This window comes from Ranitomeya variabilis, chromosome 4 (genome assembly GCF_051348905.1).
Source record: "Ranitomeya variabilis isolate aRanVar5 chromosome 4, aRanVar5.hap1, whole genome shotgun sequence".
Lineage (NCBI taxonomy): Eukaryota > Metazoa > Chordata > Amphibia > Anura > Dendrobatidae > Ranitomeya > Ranitomeya variabilis.
The window spans coordinates 141,911,084-141,933,149 of record NC_135235.1 but is presented as its reverse complement, the minus strand read 5'-3'; positions in this window follow the sequence as shown (position 1 = coordinate 141,933,149).

Genomic DNA, 22,066 nt, shown 5'->3' with positions numbered 1-22,066 from the left:
AACAAACAGTAGGCAGTCATGGCAGTTTGAAATCGGTTACATGGATACACAGGCAGGCAGCATTGTGGTCAGTGGAGGAGTATTGCAAGTAGGGGCCGCAGACAGGCTCACAAAGGCCTAAAATAACAAACAGTAGGCAGTCATGGCAGTTTTACATCGGTTACATGGATACACAGGCAGGCACTCCAGGCAGCATTGTGGTCAGTGGAGGAGTAATGCAAGTAGGGACCGCAGACAGGCTCACAAAGGCCTAAAATAACAAACAGTATGCAGTCATGGCAGTTTTACATCGGTTATATGGATACACAGGCAGGCACTCCAGGCAGCATTGTGGTCAGTGGAGGAGTATTGCAAGTAGGGGCCGCAGACAGGCTCACAAAGGCCTAAAATAACAAACAGTAGGCAGTCATGGCAGTTTGAAATCGGTTACATGGATACACAGGCAGGCAGCATTGTGGTCAGTGGAGGAGTATTGCAAGTAGAGGCCGCAGACAGGCTCACAAAGGCCTAAAATAACAAACAGTAGGCAGTCATGGCAGTTTTACATCGGTTACATGGATACACAGGCAGGCACTCCAGGCAGCATTGTGGTCAGTGGAGGAGTATTGCAAGTAGGGGCCGCAGACAGGCTCACAAAGGCCTAAAATAACAAACAATAGGCAGTCATGGCAGTTTTACATCGGTTACATGGATACACAGGCAGGCACTCCAGGCAGCATTGTGGTCAGTGGAGGAGTATTGCAAGTAGGGGCCGCAGACAGGCACACAAAGGCCTAAAATAACAAACAGTAGGCAGTCATGGCAGTTTTACATCGGTTACATGGATACACAGGCAGGCACTCCAGGCAGCATTGTGGTCAGTGGAGGAGTATTGCAAGTAGGGGCCGCAGACAGGCTATCAAAGGCCTAAAATAACAAACAATAGGCTCATGGCAGTTTTATATCGGTTACATGGATGCACAGGCAGGTAGCATTGTGGGCAGTGAAGGAGTAATGCAAGTAGGGACGGCAGACAGGCTATCAAAGGCCTAAAATAACAAACAACAGGCTCATGGCAGTTTTATATCGGTTACATGGATGCACAGGCAGGCAGCATTGTGGTCAGTGGAGGAGTATTGCAAGGAGTGTCTGACACAGTTAGTACTCCAAAAAAATAAATAGATGTTAATGTCTCGCAAAACAACTATAAGTAAAAAAAAATGGTGGCATGCTTAGGTACAGGGGTGGGCTCATCTGCAGAGTTTATGACAAAGTAATTTGGCAGTAAATTAGTATTTACTGGTGTCAATATAGGACACTGACCCAGACTACTTTAACTAGCATCATAGATGCAAACAAATTGGTATTGTTTGTCAGTGCCAGGCATTGAATGATGTCAGTGCATAGACTAAACATTGGTGGAGCTGTGCGAGATAATTTTGCACATGGTAGAGCACAGTTTGAGCTGGGGGGGGAACTCTCTTGTGGCCGGCGGTACCGCCCCAGGGCCCCTCATGTTACAACGGTGTGTCTGACGTTGGGTGCGCACCACCACCGCCAGAGACACTACATTGTACTATGAGGGACCCAGTGGCAATGCCATCGACCAAAAGCGGGCACACCCGCCTCTTCAGACAATCAGCACTGTAACGGGTGCTTGCGCTAAGTGGTGAGACAACGGCCCCGTGGGGGGATTTTTCCCATTGGGGGAGGTGTAAACATGTCGTATGCTGGACAAACAGCTGCTGCAAATTAACAGATTGGAACACTCAGTAAGACCAGTCCACAAGCAAGACCTTTTTATAGGAAAGCTAGGTGTCAGCCGGGAAAGGTGGGGCAAAATAATTTGAAATCCAGGAGTGGTTCATTTTAATGAAGGTGAGATCATCCACATTTTGGGTAGCCAGACGAGTCCTTTTTTCGGTTAATATTGAACCAGCAGCACTGAATACTCTTTCTGATAGCACACTAGCTGCTGGGCAAGCAAGCTCCTGCAACGCATATTCTGCCAATTCAGGCCAGGTGTCTAATTTTGATGCCCAGTAATCAAATGGGAATGACGGTTGAGGGAGAACATCGATAAGGGAAGAAAAATAGTTAGTAACCATACTGGACAAATGTTGTCTCCTATCACTTTGAATAGATGCTGCAGTACCTGTCCTGTCTGCGGTCATTGCGAAATCACTCCACAACCTGGTCAGAAAACCCCTCTGTCCAACGCCACTTCTGATCTGTGCACCTCTAACACCTCTGCCATGTAGCCCCCTGCAGCTTGTGTGAGAACCATCACCGGCGCTGTGTGCTGGGAATGCCTGAATCAAATGGTCTACAAGAGTAGCTTGTTTGGTTGCTAAGATTTGTTCGAGGTTCTCATGTGGCATAATATTTTGCAATTTGCCTTTATAGCGAGGGTCAAGGATGCTGGCCAACCAGTAATCGTCATCGCTCATCATTTTAGTAATGCGTGGGTCCTTTTTGAGGATACGTAAGGCATAATCTGCCATGTGGGCAAAAGTTCCTGTTGGCAAATCTGCGGTTGTGCTGGTTTGAGGGGCAGTTACAGGCAAATCTACGTCACTTGTCTCCCTTAAAAAAACAGAACCCGGCCTTGCAATGCCACTAATTTCTGTTGGCCCAGGAGAAGCTTCCTCATTAAAAAAGTACTCATCCCCATCATCCTCCTCATCCTCCTCCTCCTCTTCGCCCGCTACCGCGTCCTCAACACGGCCCTGACCAGACAATGGCTGACTGTCATCAAGGCTTTCCTCTTCCTCGGCTGCAGACGCCTGCTCCTTTATGTGCGTCAAACTTTGCATCAGCAGACGCATTAGGGGGATGCTCATGCTTATTATGGCGTTGTCTGCACTAACCAGCCATGTGCATTCCTCAAAACACTGAAGGACTTGACACAGGTCTTGTAGCTTCGACCACTGCATACCTGACAACTCCATGTCTGCCATCCAACTGCCTGCCCGTGTATGTGTATCCTCCCACAAAAACATAACAGCACGCCTCTGTTCGCACAGTCTCTGAAGCATGTGCAGTGTGGAGTTCCACCTTGTTGAAATGTCGATGATTAGGCGATGTTGGGGAAGGTTCAAAGACCGCTGATAGTTCTGCATACGGCTGGAGTGTACGGGCGAACGGCGGATATGCGAGCAAAGTCTGCACACTTTGAGGAGCAGGTCGGGTAACCCCGGGTAACTTTTCAGGAAGCACTGCACCACCAGGTTTAAGGTGTGAGCCAGGCAAGGAATGTGTTTCAGTTGGGAAAGGGCTATGGCAGCCATGAAATTCCTTCCGTTATCACTCACAACCTTGCCTGCCTCAAGATGTACAGTGCCCAGCCATGACTGAGTTTCATTCTGCAAGAACTCTGACAGAACTTCCGCGGTGTGTCTGTTGTCGCCCAAACACTTCATTGCCAATACAGCCTGCTGACGCTTGCCACTAGCTGTCCCATAATGGCACACCTGGTGTGCAACAGTGGCAGCTGCGGATGGAGTGGATGTGCAACTGCGGTGTGTGGACGAGCTCTCGCTTCTGCATGAGGAGGAGGAAGAGGAGGAGGGGGGGGCGAACACCTACAGCCAACTCTTTCCTTGACCGTGGACTAGGCAAAACTGTCCCAATATTGCTGTCCCCTGTGGACCCTGCATCCACCACATTCACCCAGTGTGCCGTGATGGACACGTAACGTCCCTGGCCATGCCTACTGGTCCAGGCATCTGTTGTCAGGTGCACCTTTGTAGTCACAGACTGCCTGAGTGCATGGACGATGCCGTCTTTAACATGCTGTTGGAGGGCTGGGATGGCTTTTCTAGAAAAGAAGTGCCGACTGGGTAGTTCGTAGCGTGGTACAGCGTAGTCCATCAGCGCTTTGAAAGCTTCGCTTTCAACTAACCGGTAGGGCATCATCTCTAATGAGATTAGTCTAGCAATGTGAGCGTTCAAACCCTGTGTACGCGGATGCGAGGATGAGTACTTCCTTTTCCTAACAAGAGTCTCATGTAGGGTGAGCTGGACTGGAGAGCTGGAGATCGTGGAACTAGCGGTGGTGCCGGTGGACATGGGTGACTGAGAGAGGGTTGGAGATGGTATTCTTGCCGGTGCCCTACATGCAGTGTTTCCTACTACTAACCTGGTGATTCCCTGACTGCTTTGGCCTGGCGACGAAAGCTGCACAGATACTGCAGGTGGTGTGGGAAATGGTCGGCTTACAGGGAGGGAAGGGATGTAGCGTTGCTGACTAGCTTCATTGGCCGAGGGTGCTGCAACCTTTAGGGACGTTTGGTAGTTAGTCCAGGCTTGCAAATGCATGGTGGATAAATGTCTATGCATGCAACTTGTATTTAGACTTTTAAGATTCTGACCTCTGCTTAAGGTTGTTGAACATTTTTGACAGATGACTTTGCGCTGATCATTTGGATGTTGTTTAAAAAAATGCCAGATTGCACTCTTTCTACTATCGGATACCTTTTCAGGCATTGCAGACTGAGCTTCTTTAACCGGATGGCCACGCTGTCCTCCAACTGGTTTTGGTTTTGCCACGCGTTTTTGGCCAGATATGGGCCCGGTAGATGGAACCTGTTGTGATGTTGATGCCTGCTGTGGCTCCTCCTCCTCCGCTTCAGAACTACTGCCGCCTGCACCCTGTTCCCCCAATGGCTGCCAATCGGGGTCCACAACTGGGTCATCTATGACCTCCTCTTCTATGTCGTGTGCGATTTCGTCTTTGTCACCTTGTAAGCCGGTGGTATAGCGTCCGTGACGGGGCACCATAGTCTCCGCTGGGTTTGATTCTGCCTCAGTACACTGCGAGGGCAATGTTCTGGTCTGAGTCAAAGGAACAGCATAGTAATCTGGCTGTGGCTGTGCATCTGTGCACTCCATGTCCGATTCAACTTCTAATGGACATGGCCTGTTAACTGTTTCACTGTCTAACCCAGGAACGGTATGTGTAAAGAGCTCCATGGAGTAACCCGTTGTGTCTCCTGACGCATCCTTCTCTCTTGTTCTGGGTGAAGAAGACAAGGAAGCGACTTGTCCCTGACCGGGAGCATCCACTGATGATGCACTGCTCTGACATTTGGCACTTTCCGAGGAGGAGGCGAAAGAGCTAGAGGCAGAGTCAGCAATGAAAGCCAATACTTGTTCCTGCTGCTCCGGCTTCAAAAGTGTTTTTCCTACTCCCAGAAAAGAGAGCGTTCGAGTCCTTGTGTAGCCAGACAACGAACCTGCCTCAACAACTCGAGACTTAGGTGCTGTACTGCTTTTACCACGACCACCTGATGCTCCACCACCACTACCATCATTACCAGCTGACAATGACCGCCCACGGCCACGACCTCTTCCACTAGACTTCCTCATTGCTTGCAAAACGTAACCAAAGTAACACTATTTGTTACTGTAAAACAACTTATAAGGTGAACTCAAACTTCTGTAGGATTTATATATACCTTTATAGGTGCCTGACACTGAAAGTAACATCAGGCCCAATGTTACACACTAGGTTTTCTGTGCCCCAATAATTTGAGACAGATGGCACACACAGGACCAGCACTCAAGCAGAAATGCCAATCTTAATCTCCCACTATTTTTTTTTTTTCTGGGAGAATTTACCCTAAAAAAAAAAAAAAAAAAAGGCCCAGTATTACACAGTGTTTTCAGTGGCACACAATGAGAGAGAGATGCCACACACAGCAATGGCACGGAGGCAGACTTGCCAATATTTATCTCCCAATAATTTTTTTTTTTGGAAAAGGGAGAATGTACCCCCCCCAAAAAAAGGGCCAAGTATTACACAGTGTTTTCAGAGGCACACAATGAGAGAGAGATGCCACACACAGCAATGGCACGGAGGCAGACTTGCCAATATTTATCTCCCAATAATTTTTTTTTCGGAAAAGGGAGAATTTAGAAAAAAAAAAAAAAAGGCCAAGTATTACACAGTGTTTTCGGTGCCACACAATGAGAGAGAGATGCCACACACAGCAATGGCACTGAGGCAGACTTGCCAATATTTATCTCCCAATAATTTTTTTTTTTTGGAAAAGGGAGAATGTACCCCCCCCCAAAAAAAGGGCCAAGTATTACACAGTGTTTTCAGTGGCACACAATGAGAGAGAGATGCCACACACAGCAATGGCACGGAGGCAGACTTGCCAATATTTATCTCCCAATAATTTTTTTTTCGGAAAAGGGAGAATTTAGAAAAAAAAAAAAAAAGGCCAAGTATTACACAGTGTTTTCAGTGCCACACAATGAGAGAGAGATGCCACACACAGCAATGGCACAGAGGCAGACTTGACAATATTTATCTCCCACTAATTTTTTTTTTGGAAAAGGGAGAATATAAAAAAAAAAAAGGCCAAGTATTACACAGTGTTTTCGGTGCCACACAATCAGAGAGAGAGATGCCACACACAGCAATGGCACGGAGGCAGACTTGCCAATATTTATCTCCCACTATTTTTTTTTTGGAAAAGGGAGAATTTAGAAAAAAAAAAAAAAAAAAGGCCAAGTATTACACAGTGTTTTCAGTGCCACCCAATGAGAGAGAGATGCCACACACAGCAATGGCATGGAGGCAGACTTGACAATATTTATGTCCCACTAATTTTTTTTGTGGAAAAGGGAGAATTTAGAAAAAAAAAAAAAAAAAGGCCAAGTATTACACAGTGTTTTCAGTGCCACACAATGAGAGAGAGATGCCACACACAGCAATGGCACGGAGGCAGACTTGACAATATTTATCTCCCACTAATTTTTTTTTTGGAAAAGGGAGAATTTAGAATAAAAAAAAAAAAGGCCAAGTATTACACAGTGTTTTCGGTGCCACACAATGAGAGAGAGATGCCACACACAGCAATGGCACGGAGGCAGACTTGCCAATATTTATCTCCCACTAATTTTTTTTTTGGAAAAGGGAGAATTTAGAAAAAAAAAAAAAAAAGGCCAAGTATTACACAGTGTTTTCAGTGCCACACAATGAGAGAGAGATGCCACACACAGCAATGGCACGGAGGCAGACTTGCCAATATTTATCTCCCAATAATTTTTTTTTGGGAAAAGGGAGAATTTAGAAAAAAAAAAAAAAAAAGGCCAAGTATTACACAGTGTTTTCAGTGCCACACAATGAGAGAGAGATGCCACACACAGCAATGGCACGGAGGCAGACTTGACAATATTTATCTCCCACTAATTTTTTTTTTGGAAAAGGGAGAATTTAGAATAAAAAAAAAAAGGCCAAGTATTACACAGTGTTTTCGGTGCCACACAATGAGAGAGAGATGCCACACACAGCAATGGCACGGAGGCAGACTTGCCAATATTTATCTCCCAATAATTTTTTTTTCGGAAAAGGGAGAATTTAGAAAAAAAAAAAAAAAGGCCAAGTATTGCACAGTGTTTTCGGTGCCACACAATGAGAGAGAGATGCCACACACAGCAATGGCACGGAGGCAGACTTGCCAATATTTATCTCCCAATATTTTTTTTTTTTTGGAAAAGGGAGAATGTACCCCCCCCAAAAAAAAGGGCCAAGTATTACACAGTGTTTTCAGTGGCACACAATGAGAGAGAGATGCCACACACAGCAATGGCACGGAGGCAGACTTGCCAATATTTATCTCCCAATAATTTTTTTTTTCGGAAAAGGGAGAATTTAGAAAAAAAAAAAAAAAGGCCAAGTATTACACAGTGTTTTCAGTGCCACACAATGAGAGAGAGATGCCACACACAGCAATGGCACGGAGGCAGACTTGACAATATTTATCTCCCACTAATTTTTTTTTTGGAAAAGGGAGAATATAAAAAAAAAAAAGGCCAAGTATTACACAGTGTTTTCGGTGCCACACAATCAGAGAGAGAGATGCCACACACAGCAATGGCACGGAGGCAGACTTGCCAATATTTATCTCCCACTATTTTTTTTTTGGAAAAGGGAGAATTTAGAAAAAAAAAAAAAAAAAAAAGGCCAAGTATTACACAGTGTTTTCAGTGCCACCCAATGAGAGAGAGATGCCACACACAGCAATGGCATGGAGGCAGACTTGACAATATTTATGTCCCACTAATTTTTTTTGTGGAAAAGGGAGAATTTAGAAAAAAAAAAAAAAAAAGGCCAAGTATTACACAGTGTTTTCAGTGCCACACAATGAGAGAGAGATGCCACACACAGCAATGGCACGGAGGCAGACTTGACAATATTTATCTCCCACTAATTTTTTTTTTGGAAAAGGGAGAATTTAGAATAAAAAAAAAAAAGGCCAAGTATTACACAGTGTTTTCGGTGCCACACAATGAGAGAGAGATGCCACACACAGCAATGGCACGGAGGCAGACTTGCCAATATTTATCTCCCACTAATTTTTTTTTTGGAAAAGGGAGAATTTAGAAAAAAAAAAAAAAGGCCAAGTATTACACAGTGTTTTCAGTGCCACACAATGAGAGAGAGATGCCACACACAGCAATGGCACGGAGGCAGACTTGACAATATTTATCTCCCACTAATTTTTTTTTTGGAAAAGGGAGAATTTAGAAAAAAAAAAAAAAAAGGCCAAGTATTACACAGTGTTTTCAGTGCCACACAATGAGAGAGAGATGCCACACACAGCAATGGCACGGAGGCAGACTTGCCAATATTTATCTCCCAATAATTTTTTTTGGGGAAAAGGGAGAATTTAGAAAAAAAAAAAAAAAAGGCCAAGTATTACACAGTGTTTTCAGTGCCACCCAATGAGAGAGAGATGCCACACACAGCAATGGCATGGAGGCAGACTTGACAATATTTATGTCCCACTAATTTTTTTTGTGGAAAAGGGAGAATTTAGAAAAAAAAAAAAAAAAGGCCAAGTATTACACAGTGTTTTCAGTGCCACACAATGAGAGAGAGATGCCACACACAGCAATGGCACGGAGGCAGACTTGACAATATTTATCTCCCACTATTTTTTTTTTTGGAAAAGGGAGAATTTAGAATAAAAAAAAAAAAGGCCAAGTATTACACAGTGTTTTCGGTGCCACACAATGAGAGAGAGATGCCACACACAGCAATGGCACGGAGGCAGACTTGCCAATATTTATCTCCCACTAATTTTTTTTTTGGAAAAGGGAGAATTTAGGAAAAAAAAAAAAAAGGCCAAGTATTACACATTGTTTTCAGTGCCACACAATGAGAGAGAGATGCCACACACAGCAATGGCACGGAGGCAGACTTGACAATATTTATCTCCCACTAATTTTTTTTTTGGAAAAGGGAGAATTTAGAAAAAAAAAAAAAAAAGGCCAAGTATTACACAGTGTTTTCAGTGCCACACAATGAGAGAGAGATGCCACACACAGCAATGGCACGGAGGCAGACTTGCCAATATTTATCTCCCAATAATTTTTTTTTGGGAAAAAGGAGAATTTAGAAAAAAAAAAAAAAAAAGGCCAAGTATTACACAGTGTTTTCAGTGCCACACAATGAGAGAGAGATGCCACACACAGCAATGGCACGGAGGCAGACTTGACAATATTTATCTCCCACTAATTTTTTTTTTGGAAAAGGGAGAATTTAGAATAAAAAAAAAAAGGCCAAGTATTACACAGTGTTTTCGGTGCCACACAATGAGAGAGAGATGCCACACACAGCAATGGCACGGAGGCAGACTTGCCAATATTTATCTCCCAATAATTTTTTTTTCGGAAAAGGGAGAATTTAGAAAAAAAAAAAAAAAGGCCAAGTATTGCACAGTGTTTTCGGTGCCACACAATGAGAGAGAGATGCCACACACAGCAATGGCACGGAGGCAGACTTGCCAATATTTATCTCCCAATAATTTTTTTTTTTTGGAAAAGGGAGAATGTACCCCCCCCAAGAAAAGGGCCAAGTATTACACAGTGTTTTCAGTGGCACACAATGAGAGAGAGATGCCACACACAGCAATGGCACGGAGGCAGACTTGCCAATATTTATCTCCCAATAATTTTTTTTTCGGAAAAGGGAGAATTTAGAAAAAAAAAAAAAAAGGCCAAGTATTACACAGTGTTTTCAGTGCCACACAATGAGAGAGAGATGCCACACACAGCAATGGCACGGAGGCAGACTTGACAATATTTATCTCCCACTAATTTTTTTTTTGGAAAAGGGAGAATATAAAAAAAAAAGGCCAAGTATTACACAGTGTTTTCGGTGCCACACAATCAGAGAGAGAGATGCCACACACAGCAATGGCACGGAGGCAGACTTGCCAATATTTATCTCCCACTATTTTTTTTTTGGAAAAGGGAGAATTTAGAAAAAAAAAAAAAAAAAGGCCAAGTATTACACAGTGTTTTCAGTGCCACCCAATGAGAGAGAGATGCCACACACAGCAATGGCATGGAGGCAGACTTGACAATATTTATGTCCCACTAATTTTTTTTGTGGAAAAGGGAGAATTTAGAAAAAAAAAAAAGGCCAAGTATTACACAGTGTTTTCAGTGCCACACAATGAGAGAGAGATGCCACACACAGCAATGGCACGGAGGCAGACTTGACAATATTTATCTCCCACTAATTTTTTTTTTGGAAAAGGGAGAATTTAGAAAAAAAAAAAAAAAGGCCAAGTATTACACAGTGTTTTCAGTGCCACACAATGAGAGAGAGATGCCACACACAGCAATGGCACGGAGGCAGACTTGACAATATTTATCTCCCACTAATTTTTTTTTTGGAAAAGGGAGAATTTAGAAAAAAAAAAAAAAAAGGCCAAGTATTACACAGTGTTTTCAGTGCCACACAATGAGAGAGAGATGCCACACACAGCAATGGCACGGAGGCAGACTTGCCAATATTTATCTCCCAATAATTTTTTTTTGGGAAAAGGGAGAATTTAGAAAAAAAAAAAAAAAAAGGCCAAGTATTACACAGTGTTTTCAGTGCCACACAATGAGAGAGAGATGCCACACACAGCAATGGCACGGAGGCAGACTTGACAATATTTATCTCCCACTAATTTTTTTTTTGGAAAAGGGAGAATTTAGAATAAAAAAAAAAAGGCCAAGTATTACACAGTGTTTTCGGTGCCACACAATGAGAGAGAGATGCCACACACAGCAATGGCACGGAGGCAGACTTGCCAATATTTATCTCCCTGCAGTTATCTCAGAAAAGTATGGCAGGCAGCTGTAAAAAGGACTGCTGCACACAAAAGTGTGGACAAACACACAAGATAGCTGTGCAGAAAGGAAGGAAAAACAGGATTTGTGCTTTGAAAAAAGCAGTTGGTTTACACAGCGGCGTACACACAAAGCAACGCAGCTATCAGGGAGCCTTCTAGGGCAGCCCAATGAGCTACAGCGCTGAGGAAAAAAAAATGTAGCTTCCACTGTCCTGCAAACAAAAGGTGGTATTGGACAGTGGAAATCGCTACAGCACAAGCGGTTTGTGGCTTTATGTACCCTGCCTATCACTATCCCTGCTTCCGGAGAAGCTGCAGCAACCTCTCCCTACGCTCAGATCAGCAGCAGTAAGATGGCGGTTGGCGGGAACGCCCATTTATAGCCCCTGTGACGCCGCAGAAAGCAAGCCAATCACTGCAATGCCCTTCTCTAAGATGGTGGGGACTGAGATCTATGTCATCACGCTGCCCACACTCTGCGTCCTTCTTCATTGGCTGAGAAATGGCGCTTTTAGCGTCATTGAAACGCGACTTTGGCGCGAAAGTCGCGTACCGCATGGCCGACCCCACACAGGGATCGGCTCGGTTTCATGAGACGCCGACTTTGCCAAAAGTCGGCGACTTATGAAAATGAACGATCCGTTTCGCTCAACCCTAGTGATAATCAATCCATAATAATTTTTTATAATAATAATTTTTTATTTATATAGCGCCAACATATTCCGCAGCACTTTACATTATAGAGGGAACTTGTACAGACAATAGACATTACAGCATAACAATAAACACAGATCAAAACAGATACCAAGAGGAATGAGGGCCCTGCTTGCAAGCTTACAATCTATGGGGAAAAAGGGAGACACGAGATGTGGATGGTAACAATTGCTTTCGTTGTTTGGACCAGCCATAGTGTAAGAATCGGGTGTTCATGGAAAGCTGCATGAACCAGTTAACTGCCTAAGTGTGTAGCAGTACAGACACAGAGTGCTATTAAATGCATAAAGTGTATGAGAATATGATGCGAGGAACCTGATTATGTTTTTTTTTTTTTTTTTTTTTTTTTAATAGGCCACACAGGGATAGTTAGGTTAATGCTTTGAAGCAGTAGGCCAAACTGAACAAATGAGTTTTTAGGGCACGCTTAAAACTGTGGGGATTGGAGATTAATCATATTAACCTGGGTAGTGCATTCCAAAGAATCGGCGCAGCACATGTAAAGTCTTGGAGACGGGAGTGGGAGGTTCTGATTATTGAGGATGCTAACCTGAGGTCATTAGTGGAGCGGAGGCCAAAGGTAGGGTGGTAGACTGAGACCAGAGAGGAGATGTAGGGTGGTGCTGAGCCATGGAGTGCTTTGTGGATGTGGGTAGTAGTTTTGTACTGGATTCTGGAGTGGATGGGTAGCCAGTGTAATGAACGGCACAAGGTAGAGGCATCGGTGTAACGGTTGGTGAGTAGTGTTGAGCATTCCGATACTGCAAGTATCGGGTATCGGCCGATATTTGCTGTATCGGAATTTCCGATACCGAGATCCGATACTTTTGTGGTATCGGGTATCGGGTATCGCAACAACATTAATGTAATAATGTGTAAAAGAGAGAATTAAAATAAAACATATTGCTATACTCACCTCTCCGACGCAGCCTGGACCTCAGCGAGGGAACCGGCAGCGTTGTTTGTTTAAATTTTGCGCTTTTACTTGGTTACGTGAAGTCCCGGCATGTGATTGGTCAGGGCGGCCATGTTGCCGGGACGCGGACCAATCACAGCAAGCCGTGACGAAATTACGTCACGGCTTGCTGTGATTGGTCCGCGTCCCGGCAACATGGCCGCCATTAACCAATCACAAGCCGTGACGTCACGGGAGGCTGGACATGCGCGTATTTTAAAAAGCGCGCGTGTCCAGCCTCCAGTGACGTCCCGGCTTATGATTGGTCATGGCGCCATGTTGCCGGGACGCGGACCAATCACAGCAAGCCGTGATGAAATTACGTCACGGCTTGCTGTGATTGGTCCGCGTCCCGGCAACATGGCCGCCATTAACCAATCACAAGCCGTGACGTCACGGGAGGCTGGACATGCGCGTATTTTAAAAAGCGCGCGTGTCCAGCCTCCAGTGACGTCCCGGCTTATGATTGGTCACGGCGCCATGTTGCCGGGACGCGGACCAATCACAGCAAGCCGTGACGAAATTACGTCACGGCTTGCTGTGATTGGTCCGCGTCCCGGCAACATGGCCGCCATTAACCAATCACAAGCCGTGACGTCACGGGAGGCTGGACATGCGCGTATTTTAAAAAGCGCGCGTGTCCAGCCTCCCGTGACGTCACGGCTTGTGATTGGTTAATGGCGGCCATGTTGCCGGGACGCGGACCAATCACAGCAAGCCGTGACTTAATTTCGTCACGGCTTGCTGTGATTGGTCCGCGTCCCGGCAACATGGCCGCCCTGACCAATCACAAGCCGGGACTTCACGTAACCAAGTAAAAGCGCGAATTTTAAACAAACAACGCTGCCGGTTCCCTCGCTGAGGTCCAGGCTGCGTCGGAGAGGTGAGTATAGCAATATTTTTTATTTTAATTCTTTATTTTACACATTTATATGGATCCCAGGGTCTGAAGGAGAGTTTCCTCTCCTTCAGACCCTGGGAACCATCAGGAATACCGTCCGATACTTGAGTCCCATTGACTTGTATTGGTATCGGGTATCGGTATCGGATTGGATCCGATACTTTGCCGGTATCGGCCGATACTTTCCGATACCGATACTTTCAAGTATCGGACGGTATCGCTCAACACTATTGGTGAGGAATATGATCCTGGCTGCAGCATTCAGGATAGATTGGAACGGGGAGAGTTTGGTAAGAGGGAGGCCGATTAGTAGAGAGTTACAATAGTCCAGACGAGAATGAATAAGTGAAACAGTAAGAGTTTTTGCAGAGTGGAAAGTAAGAAAAGGGCGAATTCTATAAAAGTTTTTGAGATGCAGATAAGAAGAGCGAGCCAGTGATCGGATGTGGGGGGTGAATGAAAGCTCGGAATCAAGGATGACCCCAAGGCAGCGGGCATGTTGCTTTGGAGTAATGGTGGAACCGCACACGGAGATGGCAATGTCAGGCACAGGTAGGTTAGTAGAGGGAGAGAACACGAGGAGTTCAGTTTTTGACAGGTTCAGTTTCAGATAGAGGGAGGACATGATGTTAGAGACAGCGGTAAGACAATCACTGGTGTTTTCTAAAAAGGTCGGCGTGATAACAGGAGAAGAGGTGTATAATTGGGTGTCGTCAGCATAGAGATGGTACTGGAAACCAAACCTACTGATTGTTTGTCCAATGTAAGGGGAAGGTGAGAGGAGGAGGAACCAGCAAAACATACAGTGAAGGATCGGTCAGAGAGATAGGAGGAGAACCAGGAGAGAACAGTGTCCTTGAGGCCGATGGAGCGGAGCATAGTGAGGAGGAGCTGATGATCCAGAGTATCGAATGCTGCGGAGAGATCCAAGAGAATTAGCATGGAGTAATGACCATTAGATTTAGTTGTTAGTAGGTCATTAGAGACTTTAGTGAGGGCAGTTTCAGTAGAGTGTAAAGAGCGGAAGCCCGATTGAAGAGGGTCGAGAAGAGAGTTATCTGAGAGATAGTGGGTAAGACGGGAGTGGACCAGGCGTTCCAGGAGTTTGGAGATGAAGGGAAGGTTAGAGACAGGTCTATAATTAGTGGCACAGTTTTGGTCGAGGGAGGGTTTTTTAAATAATGGATGTATGATGGCATGCTTAAATGAGGAGGGAAAAATACCGGAAGTGAGTGAAAGGTTGAAAATTTTTGTTAGGTGAGAGGTGACAGCCGGGGAAAGGGACTGGAGGAGGTGTGACGGAATGGGGTAACTGGTTCAAGTGGTCGAAGATGCAAGGAGCCTGATTACTTCTTCTTCTGTAACTGGTTCAAAGGCAGAGAGTGAACTAGAAGCAGTGGGGGAGGGAGGACAGTGCATGGTATGAAGAGATTGGGAGATGATTTCCTGTCAAATGTGGTCAATTTTTTCTTTGAAGTAATTGGCCAGATTGTCAGCGCGGAGATCCGTGGTTGGGGCCTGCTCTCTTGGGTTGAGTAGGGACTGGAAAGTGTCAAAGAGACGTTTAGGGTTATTTGACAGTGAGGTGATGAGGTTGTTGAAATAGGTTTGTTTGGAGAGGTGAAGGGCAGAGTTGTATGTTTTAAGAATGAACTTATAATGGATGAAATCTTCGGGTAGATTAGATTTTCTCCACAGACGTTCAGAGCACCTGGAGCACCGCTGCAGGAAACGTGTTTGCAGCATGTGCCACGGTTGTCGCCATCTGTGCTGAGTTGTTCTCTGTATAGGAGGTGCAGCTTCATCCAGGGCACTTTGCAGGGTTTCATTGTAATGCTTCAGAGCAGAATCAGGACATGAGATGGAGGAGATTGGGGCCAATGAGGACTGCAAGTTCTTCATAAGTTTCTGGGTGTTAATGGCCTGTATGTTTCTATAAGTGTGGAAAGTGGGGGTGACCTGAGCGGGATGGCAGTTCTTGATAGAAAATGAAAGAAGGTTGTGGTCAGAGAGCGGGAGAGGGGAGTTTGTGAAATCGTCCACTGAGCAAAGCCGGGAGAAGACCAAGTCAAGGGAGTTTCCATCTTCATGCGTTGGAGAGTTAGGATGCTGCGAGAGGCCGAAAGAGGAGGTTAGAGATAAAAGGTGAGAAGCAGATGGGGAGAGGGGAGAAGCAATGGGGATGTTGAAATCACCCATGATAAGGGTGGGGGTGTCACAGGAGAGAAAGTGTGGAAGCCAGGTGGCAAAGTGATCCAGGAACTGATGAGAGGGGCCAGGAGGACGATACACCACCACTACTTGCATGGAGAAGGGGACGTAGAGTCTGACAGCATGGACCTCAAAGGAAGGGAATACAAGTGAGGGTACTTGGGGGATAACTTGGAAGGTACATTTGGGTGAAAGGAGCAGACCAACGCCTCCACCTGCTCTGTTGTCTGATCTTGGGGTATGAGAAAAGTGTAGTCCACCATATGAAAGAGCAGCAGCAGCGGTGGTGTCTGACTGCTGTATCCAGGTTTCAGTAAGAGCCAGGAGATTGAGATACCAGGATGATTGTGCAAGCAATTATTATATCGCTAAACTGTACTCAAGGTCATAGTTCCTATACAAAGGGAAGGATATTCGTCTCTGCACCGCACTATGCCGCACCTAAATGTGTGTTTCGCCCACTAGGCTTCATCAGGAGGAGTCATGGAATATTATATTGTATTTTTGACACACAAGTATTAAAGTTGTCACGACTCCTCCGCTCAGTGAATGATTGCTATGCTGTTCTATGGAAACTGTCTTGCTGAGCTGTTTGTCTTTTGATTGACAAATTAGTTGTCCAATACTGTGATGGGCTTGCTGGGATTTTGGTGATTTGATTGAAAGCTCTGTTGTCCAATCTGTGACTAGGGTGTGCGGCACTTTCTGCAGGTGTTCTGGTAATTGCATAGCTACTTAACTGAGCTGACTGCCCCTGATCCCTGCCAGACATAGTTTGTGCTTACTGGTGAGTGTTAGCCTGATTCTGTTGTTCTGAGTTCTGATCTTCTGCTGCCTGACCCTTTGGTCCTTGTTCTGACTACCCCTTTGTCTTGTCCTTTGGCTTTTGCTCCTCTATGTCTTGTTATTGACCCTTGACTGTGACCTGACTTACGCCTTTGTCTTTTCCTTTGGTTATCTACATACTGTTTCGGTATTGACCACGGAAAGTCTGACTCTTCTGCCTCACGGCCTGTCCATGAGTAGTGACTAGCGTCACAAAAGTATTTTGTTTTTTTTGTAAAGAAAAACACCATGCTTAAAATCTCAGTTTTCAGAATAAAAAATTGTATAAGTTATAAGATATCAAATTTGTCTTCAAAATTCACATATTTGTTATTACCGCATCTACACTGTGTTCCAAATTATTATGCAAATTGGATTTAAGTGTGTTAAAGATTTAACTGTTTTGCTTTTCAAATAAACTCGTGGATGGTATTGTGTCTCAGGGCTCAATGGATCACTGAAATCAATCTTAAACACATGGGATAATTAGTTTTCCAGGTGATTCTAATTAAAGGAAAACTACTTAAAAATGATGTTCCAAATTATTAAGCAGGTCACAGCTTTCAAGTAACATGGGAAAGAAAGAGGATCTCTCTGCTGCTGAAAAGCATCAAATAGTGCAATGCCTTGGTGAAGGGATGAAAACATTAGAAATTTCCTGAAAACTTAAGCGTGATCATCGTACTGTTAAGAGATTTGTGGCTGTATCTGAGCACAGATGTGTTTGTGCTGATAAAGGCATAATGAGGAAGATTTCTGCCATGCAAGTTCATCGGATTAAGAGAGCAGCTGCTAAAAAGCCATTACAAAGCAGCAAACAGATATTTGAAGCTGCTGGTGCCTCTGGAGTCCCTCGAACCTCAAGGTGTAGGCTCCTTCAAAGGCTTGCTGTGGTGCATAAACCTACTATTTGGCCACCCTTAAACAGTGTTCACAAGCAGAAATGGTTGCATTGGGCCCACACATACATGAAGACTAATTTCCAAACATTCTTGTTTACTGATAAGTGTTGAGCAACCCTGGATGGTCCAGAAGGATGGAGTAGTGGATTGTTGGAGTATGGCCACCATGTCCCAACAAGGCTGAAACAACAGCAAGGAGGTGGAGGAGTCATGTTTTGGGCCGGAATCATGGGGAAACAGCTGGTAGGGCCCTTTAAGGTTCCACAAGGTGTGAAAATGACCTCTGCAAAGTATATAGAGTTTCTGACTGATAACTTTCCTCCATGGTATAAAAAGCAGAAATGTGCCTTCAGGAGCAAAATCATCTTCATGCATGACAATGCACCATCTCATGCTGCAAAGAAAACCTCTGAGTCATTGGCTGATATGGGCATAAAAGGAGATAAACTCATGGTGTGGCCACCATCTTCCCCTGACCTCAACCATACAGAGAACCTTTGGAGTATCATCAAGCAAAAGATCTATGAGGGTGGGAGGCAGTTCACATCAAAACAGCAGCTCTGGGAGGCGATTCTGACTTCATGTAAAGAAATACAAGCAGAAACTCAATGGATGCAGGAATTGTGAAGGTGATATCAAAGAAGGGTTCCTATGTTACATGTAACTTGGCCTGTTAGGATGTTTTGGAGTTAAATAGCTTTTTGTTCAGTGAATGTGACCTCCTAATGCTGCAAATTCCACAAATCAGCATTTTCAGCTCTTTAAAACATATCAAATGTTTAGAAATTCTACTGTGCCTAATAATTTGGAACAGTGCATTTTAAGTTTTTATTCATTTTGGAGATTATACTGTTATCATTGGGAGGTTTATTCAATAAATGCGATGTATACTCTAACGGGTGATTACTTTTATTAGACTGACTGTCATTTGCACCGACCATTTAGGAAAATCAGAGAAAAATGTAATTTGCATAATAATTTGGAACATAGTGTATAATGATGTGTATTCTAACATTATTTCAACAATTTATTCTATACGATGAGTGTTGCAAACAAAATGAAAAAAACAAAACAATTTAAAGTGTTTTTGCTAATCCTCCCTCACAAAAAGTGAAATAAAAGGCAATAAAAAGATTGTACGTATCCACATACCTTGTTAATAAAAAGTTCAGCCCACTACACACTAATCAAGCCCTCACAGAGCTCTGTAAATTAAAAAAAATAAATAAAATGTCATGGCTTTAAGAACATAATGCAAAAAATATATATGTTTTCATTAAAAAGTAATTATTCTTGTGCAAAAGTAGCAAAATGGAAATACAATATATAACTTGGGTATTAATACTATAAAACTATAACATTATTTATCCTGCAGTGTGAATACAAATATGAAAAATAACACTTGACTTATTGGTTGTCGCTAATACAGCCTCCCAAAAAAATGAAATAAAAGTGATTAAAATGTACCCAAAAATGGCACAAGTGAACAATATACAGTAGTTTGTCACACACAAAAAAAGAGTGCTCAAAAACTCTATGGAGAAATATAAAAGTTAATGGTCTCAGAATATGATGAATCCTCACAAAATGAAAAATATATATTTTGTATAAAAGTAGTAAGTCACAAAAAAACACTATTGACTTAGATATGTTAATTAAGCTGAACAGTGTTTAAAAATATCAAGAATTACTGATTCTACCATACATAAACAAATTATTTATTTTCAAGCAGTGTATTTATTGTGCAAAAAGTCATAAAACAGACATATAATTACTAACATTTGGCATTGTTATAATCAGGATGACAAGGAGAATAAAACTATATTTTTTTACAGCTCTAGAATAGTTTAATGTTTAACCCCTTCACCCCCAACGGTGGTTTGCACGTTAATGACCAGGCCAATTTTTACAATTCTGACCACTGTCCCTTTATGAGGTTATAACTCTGGAACGCTTCAACAGATCCTGGTGATTCTGATATTACCTGCGTTTATTTGTGAAAAAAAACGGAAATTTGTGAAAATTGTTAAAATTTTGCAATTTTCCAACTTTGAATTTTTATGCCCTTAAATCACAGCGATATGTCACACAAAATACTTAATAAGTAACATTTCCCACATGTCTACTTTACATCAGCACAATTTTGGAACCAAAATTTTTTTTGTTAGGGAGTTATAAGGGTTAAAAGTTGACCAGCAATTTCTCATTTTTACAACACCATTTTTTTTAGGCACCACATCTCATTTGAAGTCATTTTGAGGGGTCTATATGATAGAAAATACCCAAGTGTGACACCATTCTAAAAACTGCACCCCTCCAGGTGCTCAAAACCACATTCAAGAAGTTTATTAACCCTTCAGGTGTTTCACAGGAATTTTTGGAATGTTTAAATAAAAATGAATATTTAACTTTTTTTCACAAAAAATTTACTTCAGCTCCAATTTGTTTTATTTTACCAAGGGTAACAGGAGAAAATGTGCTTTTAAGTCCCTCAAACTACAACGTCAAAATAAATATACAAGCCGGTATAGCATGAACCCTGACGAAGGGTTCCGAAACGCGCGTCGGGGCGGACACCGGGATCCTGCACCTGCTAAACACTATACCTGGGTGATGTATTATTTGATCATTCTTTTCACCTACTAAAGTCCCGCGCTATTTCATGCTATACCGGCTTGTATATTTATTTTGACGTTGTAGTTTGAGGGACTTAACATATGTGGGGGTAAACAACTGTTTGGGCATATGGGAGAGCTCAGAAGGGAAGGAGCGCCATTTGACTTTTCAATGCAAAATTGACAGGAATTGAGATGGGACGCCATGTTGCGTTTGGAGAGCCACTGATGTGCCTAAACATTGAAACCCCCCACAAATGACACCATTTTTCGAATGTAGACCCCCTAAGGAACTTATCTAGAGGAGTGGTGAGCATTTTGACCCACCAAGTGCTTCACAGAAGTTTATAATGCAGAGCCGTAAAAAAAAAAAAAAAAAATTCCCACAAAAATTATTTTTAGCCCCCAGTTTTGTATTTTCCCAAGGGTAACAGGAGAAATTGCACCCCAGAAGTTGTTGTCCAATTTGTCCTTAGTACGCTGATATCCCATATGTGGGGTGCAACCACCGTTTGGGTGCATGGGAGGGCTCGGAAGGGATAGAGCGCCTTTTGGAATGAAGACTTAGATGGAATGGTCAGCAGGCATCACATTGCGTTTGCAGAGCCCCTAATGTACCTAGACAGTAGAAACCCCCCACAAGTGACACCATTTTGGAAAGTAGACCCCCTAAGGAACTCATCTAGATGTGTTGTGAGAGCTTTGAACCCCCAAGTGTTTCACTACAGTTTATAACGCAGAGCCATGAAAATAAAAAATATTTTTTTCCACAAAAATTATTTTTTAGCCCCCAATTTTGTATTTTTCCAAGGGTAATAGGAGAAATTGGACCGTAAATATTGTTGTCCAATTTGTGCTGAGTACGCTGATACCTGATATGTGGGGGGGAACCACCGTTTGAGCGCATGGCATTGCTCGGAAGGGAAGGAGCATCATTTGGAATGCAGACTTAGATGGATTGGTCTGCAGGCGTCACATTGCGTTTGTAGAGCCCCTAATGTACCTAAACAGTAGAAACCACCCACAAGTGACCCAATATTGGAAACTAGACCCCCAAAGGAACTTATCTAGTTGGGTTGTGAGAACTTTGAACCCCCAAGTGTTTCACTACAGTTTATAACGCAGAGCCGTGCAAATACAAAATATATTTTTTTCCACAAAAATTATATTTTAGCCCCCAGTTTTGTATTTTCCCAAGGGTAACAGGAGAAATTGGACCCCAAAAGTTGTTCTCCAATGTGTCCTGAGTAAGCTGATACCCCATATGTTGGGGTAAACCCCTGTTTGGGCGCACGGGAGAGCTCGGAAGGGAAGGAGCACTGTTTTACTTTTTCAATGCAGAATTGGCTGGAATTGAGATCGGACGCCATGTCACGTTTGGAGAGCCTCTGATGTGCCTAAACAGTGGAAACCCCCAATTATAACTGAAACCCTAATCCAAACACACCCCTAACCCTAATCCCAATGGTAACCCTAACCACACTTCTAACCCTGACACACCCCTAACCCTAATCCCAACCTATTCCCAACTGTAAATGTAATCCAAACCCTAACCCTAACTTTAGCCCCAAACCTAACCTTAACTTTAGCCCCAACCCTAACTGTAGCTTTAACCCTAGCCCTAACCATAGCCCTAACCCTAACCCTAGCCCTAACCCTAGCCCTAACCCTAACCCTAATGGGAAAATGGAAATACATACATTTTTTAAATTTTTTTAACCTTAACCCTAACCGTAGCTTTAACCCTAGCCCTAACCCTAGCCCTAACCCTAGCCCTAAACCTAGCCCTAACCCTAACCCTAGCCCTAACCCTAGCC